The sequence below is a fragment of the Megalopta genalis genome, chromosome 11 (genome assembly GCF_051020955.1).
Source record: "Megalopta genalis isolate 19385.01 chromosome 11, iyMegGena1_principal, whole genome shotgun sequence".
Classification (NCBI taxonomy): Eukaryota; Metazoa; Arthropoda; class Insecta; order Hymenoptera; family Halictidae; genus Megalopta; species Megalopta genalis.
Window position 1 is genome coordinate 9,354,304 of NC_135023.1, and position 10,342 is coordinate 9,364,645.

The following is a 10,342-nucleotide window of genomic DNA, read 5'->3' on the forward strand; positions in this document are numbered from 1 at the left end:
GTATTTCAGTTCGTTCAAATTTTTAATCACGTTCTCAGTTCGTTCAAATGATTAGAAGGAACGATTTATTTCGATTAAATCGTTGTTCAAGTTTTAGCTTGTTTAGACCTCGTAAATCAAATCGAATGAAACTCTGAATGAACGGTAAACGGTACCTGTTACAACCATAGAAGACTAGAACTGCTTCACTTATCCTGTATCGAAACTCTCGCAGTGCAACTTCCGTGACCCATTTTCTAAACCAACCCCCGCTAACTTCGATACTTCTAGATGCTAATCCCACGCAGCTTCCAGAATCATGCCATCTCCGCGCACTCAATCCAATTAGCATCGGCAAGACATCAAGTTATCCGAGCAGACGCGTCAGAAGTAGACAGGATGCCGCCATGGAGCGGCCGATTTTAATTCCATTACCGGCAAATTCTAATCAGTAAACGTAGCCTAAATCTGTTAAAGAAGTTACCCGCTCCGGTTCGCGATCATGGGTGCGGCTTCGCGCGATTTTTATGGAAATCGGCACGATTTTGTTGCGAGTATATCAAGCATTCTTCGTTATTTCACTGCAATTAGACAATTTATCTTTATTCGTACAATTTGTATAATTTATTTTTAATTCTCTTTTATTCTGATCTTTAACTCTCGACCATAAGGCTGTGAAATTTCAGCATGATACGGTTGTTCTTGTGTTTCTGGTCTTCTAGATTACAAATAGGGGTCATTCAATATGTTATTAAAAGAATTTATGTGATAACATATAGGACCTGAGATAAACAAAATAGTAAGAAAGGTAAATTATATTCGCTTGGCAATTTAAATAAAGATCTATCTATTTATCTATTCACATTTTAGCAATACGAAGACGATTCTAGCTGTTCCAACATTGATTTGTACATTTCACAAGATATCCCACAATTATGTTAACGCTTGGATGAGGCGATTCCTCAGACAATTTCAAGTAACTTTTTCCTGAGCGAAAATGCAATCCGCGGCTCTGTTCTCGAGTTATTAGCGAAAAACGCTGACCAATGAGAAGCGAGCTCGCCCAACGCTAGGCGGCCGAGCCAATCAGCGGAACTGGGCTTCCACCGCTCGGTAGCTCGGCGCGCTTCGCGCCAGCCGTGCTCGCCTCTCATTGGTCGGTGTTTTTCGTCGATAACTCGTAAACGAAGCCGCGGATTGCATTTTCGCAAAGGAAAAAGTTACTTCAAATGATCTCAGGTACCCCCTATTTCCAGCTAACATAATTATAGAACACTCTACATATTCTTGACCTCACAATCTAAATCTTCTGAAAGATAACAGAAAACAGTCAACGTTACCCAAACACATGCCGCATTTTCTCGACCTCATTCTTTCCTTCTTTCCGTCTAAATCGAACCTCTGCCGCTGCTACGGCAGAGGTAGTCTTCTACGAAAGTCAGTCTTCTACGTTCAGTTAGCATTTTGGGGAAAGGGTAGCACCGCGCGAGTCTACCCAGCACGGCGTCTCAGGGTGCGTTAAGTTGACTCCCGCGCATAATTCTTGCAGGCTGCTTCCGAAACGGTCTAAGGCTTCGGTGTATGAACCGCTCCTAATGCCTTCGCCAGTAATACCACCTATTCCTCGGCACAGAGAGAGAGAGAGAGAGAGAGGACGCGGCGGCGGGCATGGCTCGGGCCAGGGGGCCGTAGACTACTTTGGCTGTCATGGTGTTTGCGGGGGTAGAAGCTGGCACGCCGCGGAAAGGTGTACCAGATAGGGTAGCAGCTCGGGCTGGGAGGAAGGGCTCGGGGCTCTGTGGGAACGGAAGAGGTTCGGAAGGGTAGCTCTTTGGTTGCCGACAGTGCCTACTTTGAAATTATACAGCGTTTATGCCCTTATTAATGCGAGTCCTAGCAGATACGGTTGGAGATTGAGGAGGTTGAGTTATGACTCAGCCCTGCTCGTTCCTTGGCCGCTTTTGAGCCGGCACCGCCATAATGCCCCGTGATTAATCCCTCGGGGCACGGCCGGCTGCCAGTACCGACGGCGCATCTCTCGCCACCTACGTTCTCTTCCCACCGCCGCCATCCCTCTTGCTCTCTCCGAGAGGGAGGCTCTCCCTCTTCCGCTCTACGACTCTCTGATTCCCCATCTCTAGCTCTCCCTAGTTCTTTCTAGCTCTCTATCATCAGATCTCTCTAGCTTTCTCCATTTAGCTCTAGCTCTCTTTAGATTTCTTTAGATTTCTTTAGCTTTCTTTAGGTTTCTTTAGCTTTCTTTAGGTTTCTTTACGTTTCTTTAGGTTTCTTTAGCTGTCTTTAGCTGTCTTTAGCTGTCTTTAACTCCTTGCTACTAGCTCTCTGTCACTAGATTGCTCTAGCTCGATTTCTAGCTACCTTCAGCTCACTGTCACTAGCTCCTTTTATTTCTCTTTAGCTTTCTTTAGCTTTCTTTAGCTTCCTTTAGCTCTCTTTCAACTGTATCTAACTCTCTTTTAGCTGTATCTAGCTCTCTATAACTTTCTATAGTTCTCTATAGCTCTCAATAGTTCTCTATAGCTCTCTATAGTTCCCTCTAGCTCTCTAGAGCTCTCCATAGCTCTCTTTAGCTCTCTATAGCTCTCTATAGCTGTCTATAGTTTTTTCTATAGCTCTCTTTAGGTCTCTATAGCTCTCTTTAACTCTCTATAGCTCTCTTTAGGTCTCTATAGCTCTCTTTAACTCTCTATAGCTCTCTTTAGCTCTACATAGCTCTCTATAGTTCTCTCTAGCTCTCTAGAGCTCTCTATAGCTCTCTATAGTTCTCTATAGCTCTGTATAGTTCCCTCTAGTTCTCTCCATAGCTCTCTTTAGCTCTCTATAGCTTTCTATAGCTCTCCTTAGCTCTCTATAGCTCTCTATAACTCCCTATAGTTCTCTCTAGCTCTCTATAGCCCCCTTTAGGTCTCTATGGCTCTCTATAGCTCTCTATAGCTCTCTTTAGCCCTCTTTAGCTCCCTTTAGCTCTTTCTAACAAAGAATGCAGCTCGACATTTGTTATAAAAATGTATTAAGCTATTTATGTAGAAAAATTAATAGTTTGGGAAATATTGACTCCCTATAGCTCTCTCTAGCTACCTTTTGCACTCTCTAGCTCTCCGTTTCTCTCTCTCTAGCTATCTCCGGCTATCGGGTTCTCTGTCTTTCTCTTGGTAGTTCTCTGTAGCTCTCTGTAGCTCTCTTTCTTTCTCTCTCTTTTTTTGTCTTTCTCCGTCTTTTTCTCTTCATTTCTCTCTGTCTTTCTCTCTCCATCTCTCTATCTGTCTCTCGCTCTCTCTCTCTCTATCTCCCTATCTCTGTGACTCCGAGTCTCTGTGCTCGCCAACCCCTAAGCTCCTCCGGCAGCCAGCCACCTATCCGGCGCGGCACCTTCGGGGTACCAGCCCGCCGACGAAGATCAGTATTGCACGAGGTGTCCGGAATTTTAATACGCGGTTTTACCACTGCCAGCCGTCATCCCTGGGCCCCGCCCTGTCGGAGAACTTATACACGGTCCCGCGCCGCGGGTGATCCCTAATTAGCCCCCGTCCGCCGCTGCCATACACGCGTCGGCACCGTCTCCTAATTTTCTTTCATCCCTTTGCGAGCCAGCCCCCGTATTATCTTCCGATACACCGGCCGGATGCTTGACTGGCAGCCGATCGAACGGTTTCTCCGAGCTTTTTCGACTCTTTGCGAGCGCACTTTTCTTTTTTGCCGGCTCTTCTCCTATTCGCGATTCATACGGATATTTCTGATGAAGACTGTTACATGTTTCTGAGACGACTGATTCGATCATTCTCGGCGATTAGGATGCTGAGGATGCTCTGGCATGGCGGGCTTTTCCTTGATTAATTTTCTTAAAATTTAGGTACTTTGTTTGATCGAATTTTAAAATTCAGAAGCTGAATAGATGTCGGGTGCTTTGTTATTTTTGGATTTTTGGATTTCGATGGAATTGGGGAGATGTGACAGAGTGGCGTGGAAATTCATTTTTTATTCTGATAATACGGAAATTTGTTTATGAAACATTTTTTGACGATCTTCGTTAAAGCATGGAGCATAATTGAAATTTTGGGATGACTAAATAAGTCTAGTCTTGCTGTTGTTAGAAAATAATATAAAAAATAATACAAAATAATATAATATTATAGAATAATATAAAATAATATAATTCAATAATAATTCAAATAATATAATATAATATAAAATAATAATAATTCGTCGCGTTTAGGTGTCGATTGAATCGAATTGATTAAGCATTGTCACCAGTACACTGCAGATCTTTATGCTTTTTGTACCCAAGTCCAAGGAAACGTTGACTTCTTTCCATAGTTTCAAAATCAAAATCATAATCTTCTCTGCTCTGGTTTTCTCAAAATAATTTTCGCTGATTTGCACCCAAATTATTAATTACTAATTATTGATTATAATCACATTTAACTATTAATGACCTCGCGTGTGCAATTTTACACGCAACGATGACTAAATCAGGAAAACGATGATTAAGTCGAGCAAGCGCGAAATACATTGCTTGTTACTCCTGATCTCTGTGAACAGGTTAATTCTGGTTCTCTCGGGTCCAGTTTGACCCAGGTTCGAAGAATCTCGCTCGGTTCCACGGTGCACGATGATTCACCGACGCCGAGTGTCGTTTATATTAAGCACAATAAGACCGGCGTGGTTCAAAGAAGTATATTTAGAGACGGATGTACAGGGTTAGTCACGGAAATGTTTCGCTGTATGCAGCGAGAAACGCGATTAATTGTATCAGCTTCCAGTAGCGAGCACGTTGAAACAATACCGAATTTCTAATCGTAGAAATTTCCAACGCAAATCTGTCCGAGATCTATTCGCCTCGATATCGTCTTAAAATAAAAAGAAAAGAAACAGTTGACATATTAAGAATTTTTTCGTGTCACAGTAAATTCTCCCTAATTCGCGCTCAGATTGCGCACAAAAAAGGACGATGTGGGAAGAGAAAATACGATTATTCGATAATAAAAAAGATATATATATAATAAAAATAACCTTGCGTCTCTCGTTTTTATAGTTGTTGACAATCGGTGACCATAAAAACGAGCCGCAAGCCTCGAATAATGGCGCCTCCTCTTCCCAAATTGTCCATTTTTATGCGCAATCCGAGTGCGAATTACGGAAAAATCGGTCTACTCTTTTTCGCCTGATTTTCAATCTCGAGCGATCGTGTCCGATTAAAACGGTAATGTTTACGATAAACCGTAATAAATCGAGTGAATCACGACTCGGCGACTTCGTTGACGTTCTCGGGCAATTATTCGACAGCGGACGCGTTAACGAGTCGGCATCAATCATCTCTAAACTTAGGCTCTCAAGCTGTGTAACATCCGAGTAAACAGACTGCGAGAGAGTTGGTGCGCAGTGCCGCAAGAATTGCAGGCAATCGGACGAACTGATTGAAACGAGCGTTAACAAAAAAGGCGGCGGCGGCGGCCGATACGGACTGCGAGGCCGGGTCTCGGCAGTCCGCTAGTTAACATTTCCAATTGCTAATTGTCAATTGTCCCATGAACGGGATCGTCGCAACAATCGGCTCGTTAGACGTACTCGAAAGTGGCCCATTAAAGAAAACTGCAGCAATTTCGCGAATGTGCATTCAGAGCAGGAGGGAGGGAGGAGGGGGGGGGGGGAGGGGATCCTAAGATTATTTCATTCAGCCGGGAAAAATGTTCCATCGCCGTGGAATCCAAGGGAATTATGTTTTAGACGGGACGTTGGCGGATGATTGGTGATTCAAGATTCACATAGACGAGCGCTCTCTGTGTATCGCGTTTCGGCCTCTCTTCGTCATTTTTCTTCGCCCGGGTCTCGCAGATACCGCGGAGGAACGAACGAGATACAAGGGAGCACCGAAACATTGGGGTGCGAGGGGGAGTGGAGGAGAGGAAAAGGCGACAAGAAAGGGGGGGCGAAGTGCGTTGAAAAGACTGTGTCCGCGTGACTATAAATTCCTAGAGTCGAGATGTATTTATACGCGGGAATTAATTCGGCGCCAGAGCGAATTAACCTTCTATGGCGTGCTGCCAGCCTTGGGCGTTGTTGATCCGATGGAATTCAACGGCCGTGGATGTAATTGAATCGGCCGACGCTCGCCAGCGAACGTCATCAAACTCGGACGCGTTCGTTCCCATCAAGATTCTTCCGAAGAAAATGTTCGCTCGATGAATCGTCGAAATGCTGAATTCATTTGCTGATGGTAGATCTGTTGGGAGGCTTGCAAAGCGGAGCTTTCGTGGATCGAATTCATTTTTTTGCGGTTCGACCCTTTCGCAAGTCAATATTCATTGTTTCTTGGATCTGCATCTTTTTTTAGATCAAATTGATTTTTTTCAAATTGAATAGAGCTTTCACAGGTCAAATTGAGCTCTTTTTAGATTAAATTGACCTTTTTTAGATCAAATTGACCTTTCTTGAATCAAATTGATCTTTTTGCGATCAAATCGAGCTTTCTCAGATGAAATTGATCCTCTTCGGATCAAATTGACCTTTTACAGATCAACTTGAACTTTCTCAGATCAAATTGATTTTTTTCAGATCAAATTGAACTTTTTCAGATGGAATTGAGCATCTCTTTAGATTAAATTGACCTTTCTCAAACGAAATTGACCTTGTTCAGATCAAATTGACCATTCTTAGATGAAATTGATCCTCTTCGGATCAAATTGACCTTCTTCAGATCAAATTGAACTTTTTTAAGATCAAATTGATCTTCCACAAATCAAATTGACCTTCCTCACATTTAATTGTCATCATTCGGATACTTCAACGCTGACTCTGACCCTGCACCTCCAGAAAATTCGTATTTTCACAAACGATTTCACAAAAAGTTAGAAAACTCGTCGACGAATCGACGATTCGATGGACATTTAATAAGCCGATCAAGACGGATGGTCGCGCAGCACCGGTCGAAACGGCGGGCCGCGTCGAAAGTTTCGTTTAATTGCACGGCGCGCCGGCGAAGTGCGGGAAAAGGTTGGCGAAGTTTCTGTGCCGTAATCAGAAAATCAGCGGGTCGGCGGACACTAAAAATTAGTGGTTGCATCCGCAAGGTTTTGCCGCGTGCTCGTGCACCGTGCGCCGCGCGCCAAGTGCATAATCCACGGCGAACGGGGTCGCTCGAATAATTATTTCGAAACGGGTATTATACAAGGCCGGCACCGTGACTGCGTTAGAATAATTTTAGTTCGGGAACATTTCAAGAGGTCCATTGTTGTTCTCATAATGCCCGGGCTCTCTGTATCGTTTACGTCAGGCTGCCGCGTGCGTTGCACCGGCAGACATTGATGCAACGATTCATGGCCGCGTCCATTCCGCAATCCGAATATCATTCCGCCGCGTCATTAACACCGTGTTACGAGACTGTAGTAATTAGACACTCTCTCGCCACTCTATCTCTCTCTATCTCTCTCTATCTCTCTCTATCTCTCTCTATCTCCCTCTATCTCTCTTTATCTCTCTCTCTCTCTCTCTCTCTATCTCTCTCTCTATCTCCCTCTATCTCTCTTTATCTCTCTCTCTCTCTATCTCCACTCCCTCTCTCTCTCCTTCTCTCTCTCTCTCTCTCTCTATCTCTCTCTATCTCCCTCTATCTCTCTTTATCTCTCTCTCTCTCTCTCTATCTCCACTCCCTCTCTCTCTCCTTCTCTCTCTCTCTCTCTCTCTCTCTCTCTCTCTCCATGTACAACCCCCTACGGCTCTCTCTTTCTCGCTCTGATCGATTGTACTTGTAACCAGATCGTCGGACGGACAAAAGCTGGAGACTTGGTACACGATAATGCACTAACCCGGGTATTGCAAGCCCGGTCTGGTGCAGCAGGACCGAAACCGGAAGTCGAGACGATTAATTATAAAAGGAGAACGGGCCGCGAGTGTTTCTTTTTAAAACGGAGCTTGCGAAAGCGTCTGGGACGACGGCGCTGCTCTCGCGATGCTCTACAGTGCGATGCGGATCGATCGGTTTAGGGAGATTTTGTCTGGGAGTCGATTTTTTCGCGTCGATTTCTAGTTCCAGTCGATTCTCATTGTTCGTTGCCACGAAAATGACAGGGTTATGGGGATTGCGTGAAGCTGTTAGCGCGAATAACGCGAACAGAACGATTTAATTCGAACAACTGGACTGCGAATTTTATGCATTTATGGTAAAAATTACCGAACGATTTAACTTAACGTAATCTGAATACGTTTCATCAATCGAATTGATCTTGCTGAGATCAAATCGACCATTCTCAGATGAAATTGATTCTTTTTCGGATCAAATTGACCTTTTTCAGGTCAACGTGAATTTACTCAAATTAAATTGATCTTTTTCAGATCAAATTGAACTTTTCCAGATGAAATTGAGCATCTTTTTAGATCGAATTGACCTTTCTCAAATCAGATTGACCTTGCTGAGATCAAATTGACCTTTATCAGGTGAAATTGATTTCCTTCGGATCAAATTGACCTTTCTCAGATGGAATTGATCTTCTTCGGATCAAATTGACCTTCTTCAGATCAAATTGAGCACTTTTAAGATCAAATTGACCTTCTTCGGATCAAATTGACCTTCTTCAGATCAAATTGAGCACTTTTAAGATCAAATTGACCTTCTTCGGATCAAATTGACCTCCTTCAGATCAAATTGAGCTTTTCTAGATCAAATTGACCTTTTCCAGATAAAATAGAGCTTTTTTAATACCCAATTGGCTTTCCTCAAATCAGATCGACCTTGCTGATATCAAATTGACCTTTCTCAGATGAAATTGAATTTCTTCGGATCAAATCGACCTTTTTCAGTCCAACTTGACCATTCTCAGATCAAATTGACCTTCCACAAATCAAATTGACCTCCCTCACAACTAATTGTCCTTATTCGGATACTGACTCTGATCCTGTATACAGTACATATTCCAGTACACAGTAACTGGCCCAATCCCACGGTAACTGGCTCAATCACCCTATCCCAATTCGTTCGTAAGAAACGCTGAAAGCACCCGAAAAGGTTCGAAGCAGGTCCAACGCGGAATCGCCTAATTTATTTGCGCGCTCGAAGGCGCTGCGGAAACCGCTTACTCGTGCACCGCGGGAACGCGGAATCCGGGACACTTTTGATTAACCAGCCGGATCGAACGGACCTCGGCGACGATCGCCGATTCGATCGCGGCCAAATAAAACGTTCCCGTATCCGGGGGATCGTCTCGCGAGACGTGAAACTCCTCGGGAAACATCGGCGGCCGAGTCGCGGCGCGCTGCTAAAAGTTCACTCCGCCCTTCCCCCCTGCTCCCCCTCAAGCATCGGCGGTGCATTCGTATGCAGCGTCCGGCGTTTCAAATCCCGTGCTATCTGAAACGGAGTTCCTTCTCAAAATCTCGTTTCCGAAATTGGCACATTTCCTCGCGGGTTTAAGAAGAGGTGAAAAAAGGGAACGTGGAGGAGGAGGAGGGGAGAGAGAAAAGGGAGAACAGCGCGGAGGGAAGGAGGAAAGACGGAGAAACGCAACACGGTCGCCGCGGCAAATCCACTTCGGGCTCTCAGCCGAAGGAGGGTCAAAGTGCAGCTTGCGTCGAAGAGTCCGCCGTCGCGTCTCCCTCTGCCGCCCCGTGTGCCCGGTTTCACGCGCACGTGCGCGCGCGCCAATATTCCTCGGAACGGTTCTTGGCGAGCGTTCGCGGGCGAAATCCGCGGCAAACGCGTTTTAAAAAGCGACCGTCCCGCAAGCCGTCTATAATTAACGCGTTCGCTGACACGTCGGCTGTGTACCGCGGTGACACCACACCTTTCGTACACCTTGATCACGTCCGCGCCGCTCGCATCGGGCCTGGACACATTTCAAATGACATTGTTCGAGATCTTATTACGCAGGCAACATGCTATTTTGTTTCGTCACGAGTTTTTTCGTCGCTGTGCTCTCGCTCTTCGAGCGACAATGTTTCGAATGTTATTCGAAGCGACGCGTTATTCTATTTTGGGATCGATTCAAGTAATTAGCATTTATAATCAATGTTAACTATGCTGTTTCCATTGTCTTAATTGAGATTGTTTTGAGTTAAAGTTTTCTTGATTAAAGATTGTCTGGATTTATAATTGTCTCAATTTAAAATTGTCTCGATTTAAAATTGTATTGATTTAAAATTGTTTTGATTAAAAATTGTCCTGATTAAAAGTTGCCTTAACTTAAAATTATCTTGATTTAATATCGTCTTGATTTAAAATTGTTTCGATTAAAAATTGTCTTGATTTAAAATTGTCTTCATTAAAAGTTGTCTTGATTAAAAATTGTCTTAATTTAAAATTGTCTTAAGTTAAAATTACCTTAATTTAAAATTGCCTTATTTTGAAATTGTC

The 10,342-nt window shown here is 44.0% G+C and overlaps 1 long non-coding RNA gene across 1 annotated transcript in view; it reads left to right on the forward strand.

Moving 5' to 3' along the window:
• The window catches only part of LOC143260302 (uncharacterized), a 212,746-nt gene extending 206,904 nt beyond the window's left edge, over nucleotides 1-5,842 (forward strand). The window contains exon 3 of the long non-coding RNA XR_013034444.1: nucleotides 5,833-5,842. This is a non-coding gene — a long non-coding RNA (uncharacterized LOC143260302). The remainder of the gene's footprint in view (nucleotides 1-5,832) is intronic.
• The last annotated feature ends 4,500 nt before the right edge of the window (nucleotides 5,843-10,342 follow it).